Source organism: Leuciscus leuciscus, assembly GCF_965113295.1.
Source record: "Leuciscus leuciscus genome assembly, chromosome: 16".
NCBI classification, from domain to species: Eukaryota; Metazoa; Chordata; class Actinopteri; order Cypriniformes; family Leuciscidae; genus Leuciscus; species Leuciscus leuciscus.
In genome coordinates this window covers 38,890,218-38,908,480 of record NC_138740.1, presented here as the reverse complement: position 1 = coordinate 38,908,480, position 18,263 = coordinate 38,890,218, and the positions used below count along the sequence as shown (strand labels likewise).

Here is an 18,263-nt window from a genome sequence, read left to right as displayed (position 1 = left end):
ATGTACTCGAGTAAAAGTAATAAGTAGGCCTACCCACATTCAAATCTACTCTTAAAAGTACAATTTTTCCAAAAAAATACTCAAGTAAATGTAACGAAGTAAATGTACTTCGTTACTACCCACCTCTGTATATGATATTATAATACGAAAGAAATCAGCAGAAAATCTGCCTCCTGCCAAAACGTGGATGATTTATGATATATTTTCCTCCAGACTGTAAGAGTTGTTCACAGATTGAGTTTAAAACAGCATGAAAAGAGTCTGAGTGATTTCAGAGCATCTCTTCAGTGAGTTGTTAATGCATCACATCTAATTAAGTGTGTGATATGGAGGATTTAATGGGTTGATGTGGCCAGTCTCACACTCACTCACACAGATTTGGACAATGCTTCTTCATATGAACCAGTAGATTGGGCAAGTGAGTGAAACTCTTCCCGTATGAAGAGCACTGGTGCGGCTTCTCTCCAGTATGACCTCTCTCGTGACCTTTCAGGGGTTTGGAGCGAGAGACACTCTCTCCACAGTGTGAGCACTTGTACGCTTTCTCTCCAGAATGAGTTTTCTGCTGCTCTGTAAAGTTGCTGTGTGCAAGAAATGTCTTTTTAGAAAATCAATTAATGAGGTATTATGGAGTGAACGTGGGAATGATGTGTCGTTATAAAACAAACCATAATGTGTGTGTCGATGTGATGTGAATACTCACTACACCCATGTGTGTGTGCACTAACTAGGATGGGTTAAATGCAGAGCACAAATTCGGAGTATGGGTTACTGTATTGGACTTCACATGTTACTTTCAATTAAAAGTTAATAAAAAAAATTAAAGTTTTTTGAGATGATTTCCCTAAAAATTAATCAAACTTTAAAAAAAAATTTTTTTTTTTTTTATCAAAAATTAACCCTGGTGGTCCATTAAATAACTCCTACAAGCATACAAGCCATGAGGTACAATGCAGATGTGTTTTTTTTTTTTTTTGCCAAAAGCAAAATTATCTGCCAATGGGGTAAGAAACATAATCTTCTCACAAGCAGAATCAAGATTTTTTTTCTTACCCCATTGGCAAATAATTTTTAAGAAAAAACTCACTTATTTTTTATTTATTTCCCCAGAAAACAAGACATAATATCAAATGGCATTTTAATACTTTAGTTAATGCATCTTGATTTAAGACTTTTTTGATATCTGGACTGGAAACTAGACAAAAATATGTTTATAGATATTTTTTTGATATAAAAATAGGAAATAAACGGAGTCATGCCTGTGACTCTTTATTATTTATTTTTTTCTCTTTAGTGATTCCCAAGGCTTATCAGATCTGTGTCACTGTCATCAGGTTTAATCCTATCTTTATCATGGATTGGGTCTGACCTTTGCTTCCTCAGTTGAAGCCTGGACGCTTTGATCAGTCAAGAGTCTGACTGGCACAGGTCATATCTTCCTCTTCTTACAGATTCTGTGACAGATTTTCTTTGCTGTTTCTGTTCTCTGCATCTCTCACACACTTGTTGAACAGGACTCAGTCTATTTCTGCTTCTTATAAGGTCACTGCTTTCTGGTTACTTAACTGAAACACAAACGCATGAGTCAAAATACCCTTTCGTCAGTTTTGACCACCATTGTATCAGTTTGTTCATTACTCAGATTGGTAACACTTTATAATACGTGTGCACTAATCTGCATTAATTCATGCTTAACTAATGCACAGATAATCATGTGTTAATGTCTGACTCATGAAGAACTAAACCATTAATTAATAATTACTGCATCATCAACTAATAAAGATTCTATATGGCTAATATATTAAGTAATATATGAATTGTTATTAATTAAATGTGTCAATGTATTCATTTCTTAATAACATATTTTATTAACTAATAGTGTAAATTATTCCATGGCTTGGTTGAATTCTAATGTAGACTGCAGTGTGTTATTTCTTGATAACAGACACTGCTGAGTATAACACACCGTTGCCATGAAAAACAGAGCGTTGCTATGGACGCGGAACGGACTATTTTCTTTAGCGGAAGCAATATAATCGTTTTTAAATTTTATTTATTTATTTATTTCAAGCAAATAGTGTGACAACAGAAAAAAATACATAATAATAATAATAATAGTAAGAATAATAACTTATACACTTATGCTTGAAATGGAGTGGGGAGAAGTAAAACTTATTGAACCCCACCCCAGTCTGTCAAAGAATACAAACAAAATAGCTGCTTCCTACTTCAACTATCTCCAAGAGAGAAGGAAAAATACAATTATTTATATATATATAAAAAAATAGTAATAATAATACCTCATTAAGAAACAGTATTATAGTTGCACATATGCAAAACCACACATACATACTATACATATTCATACAGATATTACCTCAGGTAACAATGAATATCAAATACCAACAATGGTAGACGGAATACCACAAGGGTACATAACAACTAATCCAACACTCCACACAATATGAATACAATCAAACCTCATTATCATTGTAATGGGACCAGACCTTTTGTTTGTAAAGACGTTTGAAAAGGTGAATGTTTTGACATTGCTTAAATTCAAGCCCCAAATTATTCCACAAAGTAACCCCACATACAGACATAGAAAAACTCCTCCTGGTGGAACCCGCCATTGGGACCACAAAGTTCCCAAATCCTCTCAAATTGTACGACTGCTCTTTGGGAGAAAACATGTTTTGAACGTTCACAGGTAATAAATAGTGATATGCTTTAAACATGAACTGTGCATTATATAATTTTACGAGATCCTGCATTTTTAATAACTTTGATTTAAGAAAGAGAGGATTTGTGTGTTCAAAATAGGCAGCCTTGTGTATAATTCGTACAGCCCTTTTCTGTAGCAAAAAAAGTGATTGTATTACATTTTTGTAATTATTGCCCCATACCTCTACACAGTAGATTAGATATGGCTGTATTAAAGAACAATACATGGTATGGAGTGCGTTTTGATCAAGGATATGTTTAACTCTACTAATTATAGCAAGGCTTTTGGAGACTTTAGTAGTTATATGTCTGATGTGGGCATTCCAACTTAACTTATGGTCTATCGTTACACCTAAAAATTTTATTTCCTGAACATTTTCAATTGGAACTCCATCTATCTCAACCAGTTTCTGTGAAACGGCTTGATACTTTCCAAAAAACATCACTTTAGATTTATCTAGGTTTAAGGATAATTTGTTACTTTCCATCCATTTTTTAAATTTACTTAGTTCTTTGTTTATAACGCTAATAAGTCGCTCCAAACTGACGTTACTATAGAAAATGTTTGTATCGTCAGCAAACAATACACATTTAACCAACTGAGAAACCTTAAAAATATCATTAATATACAAATTAAACAATTTGGGGCCCAGTACTGACCCCTGGGGGACACCACAAGCAATGTCAAGACATCCAGAAGAAAGCTCACACATTTGGACATACTGTACTCTGTCGCTCAAATAACTTTTCAACCATTTCCCAGCCACCCCCCGTATTCCATATCGTTCTAATTTCTTAAGTAGTATATCATGGTTGATGGTGTCAAACGCTTTTTTGAGATCAATAAAAATTCCTATTGCATGTTTTTTATTTGTTAATGCCTTCGATATTTCTTCTGTAGCATCAATTATGGCCATTGAAGTGGATCTATTGGGTCTGAACCCATATTGTCCTTCATTAATTAGCTTTTGCTTATGTATGAAATTTTCTAACCGTTTGTCAAAAACCTTTTCAAGGATTTTTGAAAATTGGGGAAGGAGTGAAATGGGTCTGTAATTAGTAAAGTGATTCCTATTTCCATTTTTGAACAATGGTATGATCTTAGCAATTTTCATTTTTCTTGGCACACAGCCGTTTTTAAGCGACAGGTTACAGATATGTGTTAGAGGCTTTATAATGCTTTTAATTATCTTTTTTATTAGTACCATATTGATTGAGTGACAGTCTGTGGATAACTTGTTTTTTGATTTTTGCACAATATTCATTATTTCACACTCACTGACAGAAGAGAGGAAAATAGTATGGTCGTTTCTTTCAAAGTTCAGCTCCAATTCTTGATTTGGAATTTTGGCTGCTAAATCAGGGCCAACATTTACAAAAAAATTATTGAAATCATTTACTAATTTATTCATGTCATAATTTTCTCCATTAGAATCAACAAAATATTCCGGGTAATCCGTTTTATTAAATCCTTGCTTAATGATACTATTTAATACTGCCCAGGTTCTTTTTATGTTAGATTTATTAGCTAGTAATAGTTTTTCATAATATTGTTTTTTCGCCATTCTCATTATAGCTGTCAATTTATTTTTGTACAGTTTATATCTATCCTCAGCTTCTTTGGTTTTTGATTTAACAAACAATTTATAAAGGTTATTTTTCTTCTTACATGCATTCAGCAGGCCTTTGGAAATCCAAGGGCATTTTAGATTTCTTTTCGGTTTACTAAATACTCTGATGGGACAGTGCTTATTGTACAAGGAAGTAAATATTTCTATAAAATTATTGTATGCCACATCAGTCTGCATCTCTCCATAAATAGTGTTCCAATCTTGTGACCTTAATTCTTCATTAAACCCATTAATAGCTTCATCAGTTTGTACTCGTCTATAATTCACATTGCAGGTTATATTACGTTTACTAACATTGCAGTCATATATAGTAAAGACTGGTAAATGGTCGGTGATATCACAGATCAATAGACCATTAACAGTATTGTTTAAAAAGTTGTTAGTAAAGATGTTATCAATTAAAGTTGCACTGCGAGAGGTGATCCTACTGGGCTTTGTGATTGATGGAAATAAGGACATACTGTACATCCTATCAACAAATTCACAGGTAGGTTTGTGTTTGTTTGAGTTCAAAAGGTCAATATTGAAATCCCCACATAAAAATAAGGGCTTGTTTGTAACTTCAGAAAACAGTTTCACCATGCAATTATTGAATAAGTCTATACTTGATCCAGGTGACCTATAGACACAACTTATGATAATATTCTTTTGCTTTTCATTTTTTAGTTCAATAGTTACACATTCCATCACATTATCAAGTGCTATTGACAAACTATTTACTACTGAAAACTGCATTGTTTTGTGGACGTACAATGCTACACCACCACCTGTTTTGTTTTGTCTATTGATGTAGTTGAGGTCATAATCATTTATTTCGAAGTTGATTCCTTTGTCATCATTAAACCAAGTTTCGGATATTGCTATGACACTAAAAGGATGAACAAATGACTCTAGATAATCGCGTATTTCACTGAAATTGGAGTACATACTTCGACTATTAAAATGGATAATAGACAGTTTACCCTTTGTAATCAAGTTAGTATTAGTTAGTATAAATCAATAAACTCCTTTTTAAATCAATATTTTGTGTCAAATTATTGATGTATTTGGTAGGTAGCCATGTAATAAGTGGGATAATGTAGAGCGAGGCGGTTGTTATAGCGAATACAGTAGCTCCGCTATGGGGTCCTGATCAGCCTGTCGGGGTTGTATTCGCTCTACATTGTGCCTTACTTAATGCATTAATTACCACAATTGGTCAATGTACTTCAACTTCCAGTTGTCTGCTTTAATTAATCATTAACTAATGATTTGCAAATGTATCATTATGTTATGACTTGTTGAGGCACATTAACTAATTGTTAAGTAATATGCCATTTATGGGTTTTGACAGTTTGCACATGCAGTGAATGTAATGTCAGTGAATGTGTGTGAAGGATGGGGTAAGTTGGGCCACACACAAATATCAGCACACCAGAATCTGAACTCCTGATGCTGTTACACTGTGTTTAAACTGGACGAGACCAGCTGTCTACACTGGACATGACAGACCATCGCAAGTCCATTTGTCCTTCATAACAGAACTAGCACAAGAGCTCTGAGTATGTCAGGAATGGAGTGTGGCATCGGTTTACTGTCGGGGGTTTGTCGTGTCGTGTCGCGCCGCGCCACATCCAGTGTAGCATCACTGACTATAATGGACGTTCTGTTGTCTTTGTCCAGTCCACGACCTCAAGCTTATCCTGACATATTCCTGTGCGTGATGTCATTGATTTGCCACCATACATCGGACTCAGTGAAATCTTGGTTGTAGATGGCTAGACATTAAAATCCATGGCTTAGTGTGGATGTCAAAATCAAAATAACATATTACTTAACAGTTAGTTAATAGTCTTGTGCCTCAACAAGTAATGTTTTTTACTCATTCTTCTCATTCTACACATCTCTCTCTCTTGAATAGCATAAATGCAACGAGCACACAATGTGACACACACAATTTGAAAACACGTACACACGCATCAAAATGGGGAAGAAGGGTTGTTCCTGTAAATTTTCTCTTACTCACACACACACACACGTCTCTATCATTTACTTCACAGAAAACATGACTTACTTTACTAAAAGTTTACTGTTCATCTACAGGTACTTGTGTTTCTAACATGTAACTTCATCATGTTTGGTCAGCTGATAAACTGAACAGAGCTGAATGTAATAGAGATGTTAAAGTGTGTGTAATCTATGAACTATTGCTCAAACAAGCAAGAGGAGAAAATGTTAAATGTTTTTCTTCACATATAGATCATCGCTCATCAGCCTCCCCTCCAGGTTTTTCATATTTCTTCATGTCAGTTAGTTTTAGTTTCACATTCTGAAGGGAAGATTGCCTACAAGTAACTGTTGATCTGAGTAAAGATCTTTACACTGTCACTCACTCATTCACACACACTGTAAAAAATGATTCCGCATTTTAGTTGTTTCAATGTAATTTTGTAAGTTTATACAACTTGTGGTTTCTGAATTTGTTAATTCAACTTAACATGTTAAGTTTTCACTGTCTCAACTAGTCTGCAAGTTGACATAACTAGAGTATTTGCCGCCTCAACTTAAAAACATATGCTGAATCAGTAAGGTTAGTTCTCATTATTTATCGCGAGATGAGATCACGTGAAGCGCGAAACAAACAGGTCTCTCGCCATGACTCCTTCATCGGCCATTGCTGGAGAGTTTATCGGCAGATGATTTAATTCTTCCACTATCATCAAATATGGTAAGTAAATATTCGTTAATATGATGTAATAACTTGTAAAATGACATATGAAGTAATCATCCATGTATTGTTCAATATCAACGTTTCTAGATCACATTGGACTGTTGCTAATCCAGTTTTACCAGTTTAACGTTACATAGGCTATATATATATATATATATATATATATATATATATATATATATATATATATATATATTAATTATGTGAGAGAGACTGATATATGGATGAATGATAAAATAGCCTAGAGAGCGGGAAAAGCATGTCGTGAAAAATAACGCATTTCTACCATGTTTGTTCACTCTCATGTTCAAGTTATTTGCGCCAAAATCACCAAGTCTAATCACCATTCAGGCAAAGCAGCGTCGACGCGTGAGTACGACAACAACGAGCTGACAAATAATGTAACGTTAATTTAATGTAAAACTGTGTGAGTGGTGCGGCAGGATTATCAGAATCCTCCGGTGTTCGAGATGGACGCTCCATAACTGAAAAGTTGTTGAACAACTGTCTAGTTTTACTTATTAAATGTCGAACTTAAAAGACTGTGGTCAGTTATGTTTAGTTTATTGTGGGAGATTATGTAACTATAGCAACCGCTTAACCATCGCAGTGTTTTCCCCAGAACTAGTGAAATGCTTAGCAGCTAATACTGTCCTAATAAGGTCTTAATAGTAATGTCAATAAATATATATCCACAAATTTGGTGATAAACTATTATTGATCTAGTCTTGATCTTGATTGTGTATGTGTACTCGGTTTATTAAATGTTAGTTGACTTAATTGTTCTTTTCTTTTGCCCTTGACCAATAAAGTGGAGCAGCAAGTTCTGTTTATTCAAGACAACCAATGAACGCATTGTCAGAAGGCACTAAAAGCTGAAGCACTGCCATCATGTAAGTAACTGTCTGCTTCCCTGCATCTATAAAGACTGTGTGTGTTCATTTAGAACTGAGTTTGCTCTAAAAAATACATTTGTCCAGGGACCATACACAATCTGTCCGGCTCTGTGCTGCAGCTTTTACGTTGAACTGTGATCTTTATGCTTTCTCAGAGACCTGTGGCATTACAGGAGAGTTAAAAAAGGATCCTCCAGTATCTGATATGGAAAAAGAGGTGGCCGGTTCTTTTTTTGTGAGAGACAGGTAAAGTCCTACACTGCTGAAAATGGTGTTTAGATGAATATGTAGATATATTATTTTGCAGTGTTGTTTAACATGCTGCTGTTATGTTTGTGTCATTTAATATTAGTTTAGATCAGTGCAGAATTCAACATGCTAATTTCACTGGACCTGAGCAAGTCCTTTTATGAGGGTCTTGACTGGCATCTACCAAAACTGTTGTGTCTACCGTTCAAGCACTTTGCTGACATTGCTGAAATGAGGACCATAATGGACAGCCTAGATAAAAATGTAAGTACATATATTTCTACTGTACTTTTTTCATAAACATTATGGGCACTTCCTTTCTTGCCATTTCTGTTGTCGTGCATATTTTTTATTAGTGCTGCAAAATATTGAAGAAAAAAGTAATATGTCATTTGTTAATGCGTATTTAAAATAAATTAAAATTAGTCACCTTCTAGTCAATCATTTTATAATGACATATTAAAGGTGGTATCAGCGATTTCAGGCCCAAACATAAATGATCACATTCATCTAATATTTCCTAACGATCCGCTAGCTGCCCGCCCCATAAGCATGCTGTCAAAAAACCGCGTCTCTCTAGGTAGCCTAGGCTCTGAGATCTGCACACAAAAACAGTTGGTATCAACATCACTCAAAACCAAAATAAATAGTGTTCCAACCAATCATCGACAGGGGCGGGTGTTGTGAGGTTTTGCGCTCGTGCACGGCTGCCTATGACGGCTGCACGCGAAAACCTCACAACACCCGCCCCTGTCGATGATTGGTTGGAACACTATTTATTTTGGTTTTGAGTGATGTTGATACCAGGGCAATTCCACGCAAAACTGTCACATCCATAACGCCAACACAATGCCATGGTATTTAGTTGGCGTTATGGATGTGACAGTTTTGCATGGAATTGCCCACCAACTGTTTTTGTGTGCAGATCTCAGAGCCTAGGCTACCTAGAGAGACGCGTTTTTTTGACAGCAAGCTTATGGGGCGGGCAGCTAGCGGATCGTTAGGAAATATTAGATGAATGTGATCATTTATGTTTGGGCCTGAAATCGCTGATACCACCTTTAAGTTTTATCTTTGATAATCAAAATTACATTTTGGAAGAAAAAAGTCCCCTGTGAAATCAATTTCTTTAGGCCTTAAAATATTGTAGCTTGAATGTAACATTTTATACCCTTGCTTCATTTAGTGTACAGATGCAAAATGCCTCCGTTTATTCACAGTGTATAGTATTTGACCTAAGTCTCTCAGTTTAAAGGTTTTTTACAGGATAGTTCATTCAAAAATGAAAGTTCTCTCATCAATTACTCGCCCTCATATTGTTCCAAGCCTGTAAGACCTTTAATCTTCTTCGGAACACTAAATAAGACTTGGTGTACTCATGTTGTGTTTAAGTGGTTGAGCTTCAGTGTTGTATGTGTGAAAGCACATTTTGAAGTTTGTCATTTTTTAATACAGCACACAGATTCCGAAGAAGATATGATCGGGGCATGACTCTAGGAATCATCGCAGTGGTGGAAGATGTGATAGACCCAATTCCATGCAACTCTAGTGATGTGGCCCTTGTAATCGAGGAAGCAGTTGTTCTGCGAGGATTTGGTGACATACAAATGACATTGCTTTATGCTCTCAACATAAACTACCCCAGAAAACACCTCAGATACACTTTCGAGGTGATTCATGAACATTGGAGCTGATACCTGCAGTGCAAGAGTGCACTCTCTTAAAAATACATTGTTGAATTAAAGATGTTGTTGAGGTAAGGTATGTATTTCTACAAAGAGCCTGTGTTTTCATCTGTATTTTTTTGTTTACCCATGTTTTTACAAGTTCTCTGCATCAAGGGCCTGACATCATTTTCATTGTTTAACTTTGTTTAATTTTACTTGGCTAAAACATATATTAAGATTTCATGTGGTTTAAAGTTATTTCACAGTTAAAGAGGTATTATTAATGTGAAAAATCTTAAAGTGTTAGTTTAACCTAAATTAAAATTATTTTGTTAAATGTTAGATCTCATGTTGCTCCAAACCTAAAAGACCTTTATTTATCTTTGAAACATAAATTAAGATATTTTTTTAAATGAAATCTTTGATCTTTCTGTCCCTCCTTTGACATCCTATTCAACTAATACTTTCAAGGTCCAGAAAAGACATCCTTAAAGTAATCCAAGTGACGTCAGTGGTTTATATATTTGTTTACATGCAGCAGTGTCAGCTTTCGCGTCGACACAAGAATCATGTGCTGCTATGTTCTTGTAAACATTTGATGGAGAAAACTATTTAATAAATAAAATGGAATGAAACACTGACAATGCTTCATAAAACCTAGGTTAAACCACTGGAGTCACTTGGATTACTTTAAGGATGTCTTTTCTGGACCTTGAAAGTGCTAGTTGCTTAGGCTGTCAAAGGAGGGACAGAAAGCTCACCGATTTTATTAAAAAGATCTTCATTTGTCTACCAACAATGGAAAGTATTAACAGGTATTAACAGGTGAGCAACTTTTTTTGTGTGAACTGAGACTTTAAGATTTTTCACATAAATATACCCCCTTGTGAAATAACTTTAAAACACATGAAATCTTAATATATGTTTTAGCCAAGTAAAATTTTAAAAAATTAAGCAATGAGAATGCATGTCAGGTCATCAATGCTGAAAACTTGTACAAACATGAAAAAAATCCCACATGAATACACTTTCTATGCATTTTTCAAATACATTTTTATCTTTAAACTTCATGCAATTGTGATATAATTGTATTCCTTTGAATATGTTGTTTATTCTTAACATTTATTGATTTGTAAGGAACAATAAAACCATTTGTATGGAAAAATCTGTTATTTATTTGGTTGAGTGTGCTATATTGCAAGTTGAGAAAATATGCTAAATTAAGTTCAATGAACATACACTTTAGTACAGATAACTTGAAAATGTAAGTTATCGTATTTCAACTAATATTTAGAAGTCCAGGTAACTTGAACATGTAAGTTATTGTATTTCAACTAATCTTTACAAGTCCAGGTAACTTGAAAATGTAAGTTATCGTATTTCAACTAATCTTTACAAGTCCAGGTAACTTGAAAATGTAAGTTATCGTATTTCAACTAATCTTTACAAATCCAGGTAACTTGAAAATGTAAGTTATTGTATTTCAACTAATCTTTACAAGTCCAGGTAACTTGAAATAAGTTGTTGGCTCAACTATTTTAACTATGTCAACTAAACTTTTTAAGTTGAACATACTTAGTAGATTAAGTCAATAAAACTTAACTGAGTCAAAGCAAAAAAATAACTAAAAAATGTAAGTTGAGTGAACAAATTTTTTTTTACAGTGCAGGTAATGCGACACACAGGGGCGTAGCACAAGATCCCGGGCTCTATGCATAGGCAGTCCTGATGGGCCCCCATGTTCCTCAATTTGAATATATAACTCCCAATGTAGGCTATAAAATTGCTAATTTTAGATATTATAGCCTATTCATTTAAAATTAAACAGGTTTCAATTTAGGCTATTATAATGGTGTGTTGTATGCAAACAACATTGTTAGTGTACAGTTTATTTATTTAGCCTTTACCTCAGATTACATGTATAACCAAATTATCATCTGAAAGTGTATGTTCTGCTCTCGATGGGTTGTCTCAGTGCACTTTTAGCACTAACGATCGCAAAGATATTCAAGCGGTTTAGCACTATAGATGTTGTGTTCTAGTTTGTGCTCACCTTTCTTTGAAAAGAAGTCAGTTACCAATTGTTTCCCCTCATTTTGTTTTCTTTCCTTCTCCTGTCTTTCCTTTCTTTTTGGATGGCCTGATTTGGCTGTCTTTGAGAAAGACATTACTACAGCAGAAGTTTGCGCTCCTCCAGATGCTCAACTAACTAACATCAACAAAATGCGTGCAGATGGACTAAACCATTTGGCACATTAGCAAGGGGTGGGACCAGTCAGTCAATCAACCAAGTTATTCAGCCAATACACCAACTTTACATTTCATCTGACATTCATTGTGAAATTTAATTAGGAAATGAAAATATCCAGGTAAAATAAAATATATTCCAGACTTTTCAAGGGCCCTCTTTCCCCTTGGGGCCCTGGTAATCAGTACTGGTTTTACCCCCAGTCCGACGCCCCTGCTGCTAACACACTAGCAAGTGAAGTTAATAGCTGGAGACCTTGCATGAACAAAGCAGTTAACTCACTAAGAGTTTTACCTGTATGTGCAGATCGCTGATTTTTGCTCTTAGAAAGTGGTTTTGTATTTATATATTTTTACTTACTTGCATCAATTGCTCTATCAATATTATCATCAAATATTTTACATTTACATTTTTAACTGTAGGTACCACAAACAATTTAATATAGCTAAATTTGTGTATATTTTACACGTAGTACAATACTGTATGTGCTGCTTATAAACACCAGACAGATAATGATTAATGAAACAGGGGTGCGTTCTCCGATAACATTGTCTCTTAGCGCGCTACGAAGACTCAAAAGGTACACCTTAACTACAGGTATACCTTTCCTACGTGTGTTCTCCGAACTATACCTTAGGATGTTGCTTAAGGTAAACCTTCTTAAGTTCGACCTTAGCAGGTGCTGTCCATGGTGGAGGCGCTGAATAGGTTGATATCGATGCCTCGATGATCGATTGTGCGCTCTTTCCTTCACAGCGGTATAGGTAAAGTATTGAGAAAACAATGTTCTTTATAAAGAAGCGTTTTAGAAATAGTACAAACTGCATTTATCGGGGGTCATTGAAATATGTACATGCAGAAATAAATATGAGTATGTGTTTATAATTTAGCAAGTGTGCAATCCCAAACCCTCACGGCCATAAGTGTGTTAATGTTCTCCACAACGTATGCTGATTATCCACCAGCCATGTAGTTGACATACACTAACTGGCTCCGCGGACGGCGCCGTCTTTGATTTAAAACAAGTACTCGCTGTCTCGCTGCCATAGCTATAAAGTTTGTGTAAACTCATCTTTCTTTATATAGACTCCTAAGCCTTTTCTGTCAAATGATTCGCCAGCTGATGTGCCTTAGGATAGTAGCCTAATTAAAAAAAGCTAACAACCATTAGTGTATGGAAACTTTATTAATGAAAACACTTCCATACACTGGGTGTAGGCTATAACAACATAAGTATTTTATGTGTAAATTTTTTAAGTAAAGTAAAAATGTAATTTTAATACTAAATCAGATTTTATATTAAATGTTCATATAAAATTTTCTATGTGTAATTAAACTGCGATGTAAAAAAGCTTTTTGCGTAGTGGTGGCCACTAGCGGTATGAACCGTCAGCAGCGATAAGGTAAAAAATGGTAAATGGACTGCATTTATATAGCGCTTTCACAGACCCAATGGCCACCAAAGCGCTTTACAATATTGCCTCACATTCACCCATTCACTCACTCATTCATACACCGACGGCGGTGTCAGCCATGCAAGGCGATCCAGCTCGTCGGGAGCAGCTGGGGTTAGGTGTCTTGCTCAAGGACACCTCGACACTTGGTCAGGTGGAACCGGGGATTGAACCACCAACCTTCCGGTTTGTAGACAATCTACATGAACCACTGAGCCACTGCCGCCCCTCACTAAGAGTTTAGCTAAGAGCGCTCCAGACCAACCTTACGAACGTATGACTTACATTTATTCATTTAGCTGACGCTTTTATCCAAAGCAGAAGGTACTGTCTGGTGTTTAAAACTTACAGAAGGTATACTTAACTAAGAAGGTTTCGGAAACCACGTATTAACGATAAGGTACTTCTTAAGGTACAACTTAAGAACGACGTAGCGTTAAGGTAGTTTCGGAGAACGCACCCCTGATCTTTACTCATCTCACTTGCACAAAATAAATGCAGTAATAGAAAGCATAGAAATGCACAGGAGAAATACACTGAAAATTATATGCATTTAAAAATGTGGCCGGGTTGAAGTCATCCGCTCTTGATCTTCTGCATCCACTCAGCCCGTACCGCAGCGGCAACGGGGAATGCATGAAAGCTGACTTCTATTGTAACGTGACGAAACTGTATGGCACACAAAGATGAAGTGCTGAGGCGGTCACCCTCTGAAAGGCAAGTCGCCTCTCTAGAATCCTAAAAACTCTCATTGTGAAAAAATCTCTCTGTGATAATGGAACTCGTCGCTGTTGTCTCTCGCTCTCGCTGTCAGATCACCGGAAGTACTGGCCCACACACTCAAGTTCGAACGTCAACAGTCGCTGTGCATGGAGCAAATATAATTTAATTTATTGTTTAATAAAATTATAGGCCTATTATTTTTAGTTTATTAACAGCAACAACAACAACACACACACACTTCTCTGCATATCTTCAGACGAAATCAAGATATCTGACAAAACAATGAAGATATTTTACAAACTAACTGCCAGGGACGTGCAGGTAGTTCCTCAGAGGCAGGCGCTGGGGCTCAAAAGTAAAAATCGATCACTATAATTAACTTATATAATTCAAATTCTAAATATAAATGCACAATATAAGTTACTGAAAACAAGAAAACAACATCTCCCAATACAAAATCAATATCTAATTTTAGTTTTGAAACAAGGAGTTTTGACAATTCCAACCAAAATTCTTTAACAAGGGAGCAATTAAAGAAAAGATGATCGACTCAGTATTGCTTTTACAAAAATTACAATTCAAATTAATATTACCAAATTTAGATGTGATTTCGTTAGTGGGATATATATTATGCAAAATTCTTAAGTGTAGTTCTTTTTGTTGGGGATACAACATTTGTAAGGTAAGAGCCATGCTTTCTTCCAATTAATATTTTTTATCAAAGAATTCCCCAAAAAAATCCCCCCTCGAGGTAATTCGTTTTCTTGACTGAAACACACTTCTTATAATTTTATTGCTACATTTTGAGTCGTAAATACTCTTGTCTTCAATCAGAAATGTATGTTCACTCTTTACAATCTCTTCAAATGATAAATGACATTTCATTAGATGAACAAGTCCATTTGGTATAGCTTTAGTTTTACCTTATCTCGAACTCATTTCTGGAAGTGGAGGGGAGAGGGGGCGGAGCTTCACGAGGAGTGCTTGAGAATTGCGTCCTGATTGGCCGAGTCAGGCCCTCCCCTCCCAATGCTCTTTAAAGCGGCCGCTCACCTCCAAGTAGTGATGGGATTTATGGCTCTTTGAGGGGATCTGGATCTTGGCGATCCGTTCCTTTCAAAGAGCCGTTCAAAAGAACGGCTCTTTTGGCTCTTTTTAAATATTTAGTCAGTTTTAAGAAGCCAGCTTGGGGGCATCTCAGTTTATCTTGGAAATAATCACTGGGAGGAATTATGAGGTGAGATTTGTAGTCAAATAATTCAAACTCAGATATCACACACCAATATCTGAGTTTGAATTATTCTGAAATATTGATTATTACCTCATTTGTCATGTGTGGACTATATTCCATAGGGTTGCACCAGAGCCATAGAGAGAGAGAGTTGCGACACTCTTTGATGTCGCCGCTATGGCTGTCACGTGGTTCATGTAAGCCCCAATAGTTCCAAAACGTACGCTGGCTGTCATGTTCTTCTATGGGACAGACAGCAGCGATTGCATTATTGAACGGTAAATATAAAATAAAACACACACCCAAGTACTTTTTCAGCTGTTATTGCATTATTGCATTTTGTTAATGTCAGTTTTGCATTTGGAGATAAGTTTTAAGCTATATTTTTGGAGGGAAAAGCTTAGTGTTCATGTTCGCATGGGTAGTAGCACTGGCTTTAGCGGCTCTAACTTAACTTTTCCATATCATTCATCTGATGATGGACGTCTCATGATATTTATTTTAGCACAACTGGGCTGTATTAGGCTATTGATTCCCGTGATTTTGCTTATAAATGTAGATTCAGCCATTAGCCTACCTTCGTGATCACGCAAAGAGGTCTGCCGTGGCGGTCCGTTCAGAATTCGCTTAGAAGCTAGCTCACTTCTTCTGATGAAAGTGGCCATCCCCAGGACCACAACGTGAAACATGATCATGTTAAGACTAAGAATATTATTTTAAGATTAAGCCATACACATTATCAAAACTATAACAGATTAAAAACGAATTTAAGCATGGCTGATACAAATGAAGGTTTTCAAATAAAATATTTTTTATTAAACAATGACAGACAACAAAAATGTGTGCTTGTGTGTGTGAACAAGAAAAACAAAAACCAGGGGCAGGTGATCCATGAAACAGACAGGACTGGTGATGGCCATAACAATCCTAAAGGTCCAGCATTGTTCTCACAAGCCGCTTCACTCAAGACAATAATAACATAATGAAAAGTTAGTATATCCCAAAAAATTTAATTAAATAAAAGTTGCTATAAAGGTGGTAGCGATTCATTACCGAACTCTTAGCTGACGAAGTCGCGCTAGCTAACTAACGTTAGCTAGCAGGCAGTGCTTGAAAATTGGTTGAAACAACCAACATAAAATATAAATAATTACGCTGTGCATGTACACATGAAGACCAGTATAAGCATCGCAAAGGGCCTCTGATACAATATAGACATCTGACAATTCAAAAGAGGTCGATATTTCGGCAACTTAACTCTGGAACAACTCGACGCGCAGCAATGTAAGTGAATGGTGTCCAACGCCCAAATGACAGTGTTTGGAACTATTCCGATCTTCATATCCCGGAAGTAGGCGGTTAAAAGCGCCGCCATTATTTACAAAGGAGGTCTATGGGAGTGTCGCAACTCTCTCTCTCTATGACTCTGGGTTGCACAACATCCCTCTGCTTAGACAGTGACATCACTATTTTGGATTTACCTTTAGTACAAAGTGTGTGTATGTGTAAAGCTACGTTGACTTATGTTATTCACACAATACCTAACGACCCGCTATTACTGACGTTGGCACTGAGACAGAGAGGCACTCGCACGTGTTTTTATTTTTATTTTTTAAACTGGAGTAAGCATGTGACGCCGCTCCTACCCAATGACAGAGGCACGCAGGGTTTTTTCCACTGGAGTACTCACGTGAAGGATGCGTGCACAACTATCATGCTGTTCGGCCAACGCATTCTCATCCCAAGTCGTCATATACTGACGCTTTTGACGTTTCGTCTACATCGAACGCACATGGCACCCTTTAGCGTCAATATGAGACGCAGATAGACTATCTGCGTCTCATATTGACGCTAAAGGGTGCCATGTGCGTCCCCTATAACTGTTCTGTCTCGCGGAGGAGCTAATTTGTGTGCATCTGTGTGAAACACGCATAGGAAAAAAAGAACGACAGAAAGAACGGCTCCCCTCCAGCCGCGACTCGGCTCCCATCGTTCATGTTTATGAGCCGTTCAAAAGAATCGGTTCGTTCGCGAACGTCACAACTCTACCTCCAAGGCTAAAACGAAGCTCTTCCTTGTTCTCTCAGCACATCAAGTGCCCTGCGTCTGACCGGCTCTCATTGTGAGTAACCAGAGCACCAATAATAAATTATAACCTAGGTTAAAGCTAGAGGAGAGCTAGATAAAGTGTGAGTTTTTGCATTTGGTTGCTCATTGCTGGAGTTTTGTGGTGTGTGTGTGTGTGTGAGTGTGTATAAACGAGTGAGATCTGCAGTGTATTCTCCTGTATCTACTGTTGACACTAGGATTCTCACTGCATGACTTTATCTTTATGTCATCTCTCTTCTTCTCACAGGTGAGAATAACGCAGGTTATGTTTCTAAACATAAAAAACATGTAGAAACATGTTTCTAAACGCATGATTTAATTATTCAGTCAAGCTTAGTTTACCGAGCTTTATTCTCTGAGCAGATGGGAGTTTTACTTACTCAAACATGTTCTGAGGGCAGAAAGGAAAATGATTGGTTTACAGCTTCAACCAATGAAACTGAAGCAAGGGCGGGGTTTAGACGTTTGATTTTGAGGTGCGTTGCGGTGCGGAGGGATTCTTGATAGGGGTGGGCGATACTCCAAATTTCGGTATCGATCCGATACCAAGTAAATACAGGGCCAGTATCGCCGATATCGATACCGATACCAATACTTTTTCATTTTAAAAGCATGCACTTG

At 36.5% G+C, this 18,263-nt stretch overlaps 2 protein-coding genes and 1 long non-coding RNA gene across 6 annotated transcripts in view; 2 read left to right on the top strand and 1 right to left on the bottom strand.

The window, feature by feature from the left end:
* Positions 1 to 18,263, bottom strand: part of LOC309476989 (uncharacterized protein) — a 423,389-nt gene that overhangs the window by 89,743 nt on the left and 315,383 nt on the right. The window lies entirely within an intron of this gene.
* Positions 8,119 to 10,243, top strand: LOC309477041. Its single transcript, XR_014198492.1, has 3 exons — positions 8,119 to 8,207; positions 8,314 to 8,474; positions 9,666 to 10,243. It is a non-coding gene; the product is annotated as an uncharacterized lncRNA (long non-coding RNA).
* LOC309477007 (uncharacterized protein) overlaps positions 17,581 to 18,263 on the top strand; it is a 55,638-nt gene continuing 54,955 nt past the window's right edge. Inside the window, exon 1 of one of the 2 annotated variants that reach the window (XM_082140166.1) lies at positions 17,581 to 17,655. The gene's annotated coding sequence lies outside the window, so the exon portion shown is untranslated. Of the gene's footprint in view, positions 17,656 to 17,777; positions 17,890 to 18,263 lie in introns of those variants that run through there. The other variant, XM_082140165.1, reaches the window with a different exon arrangement.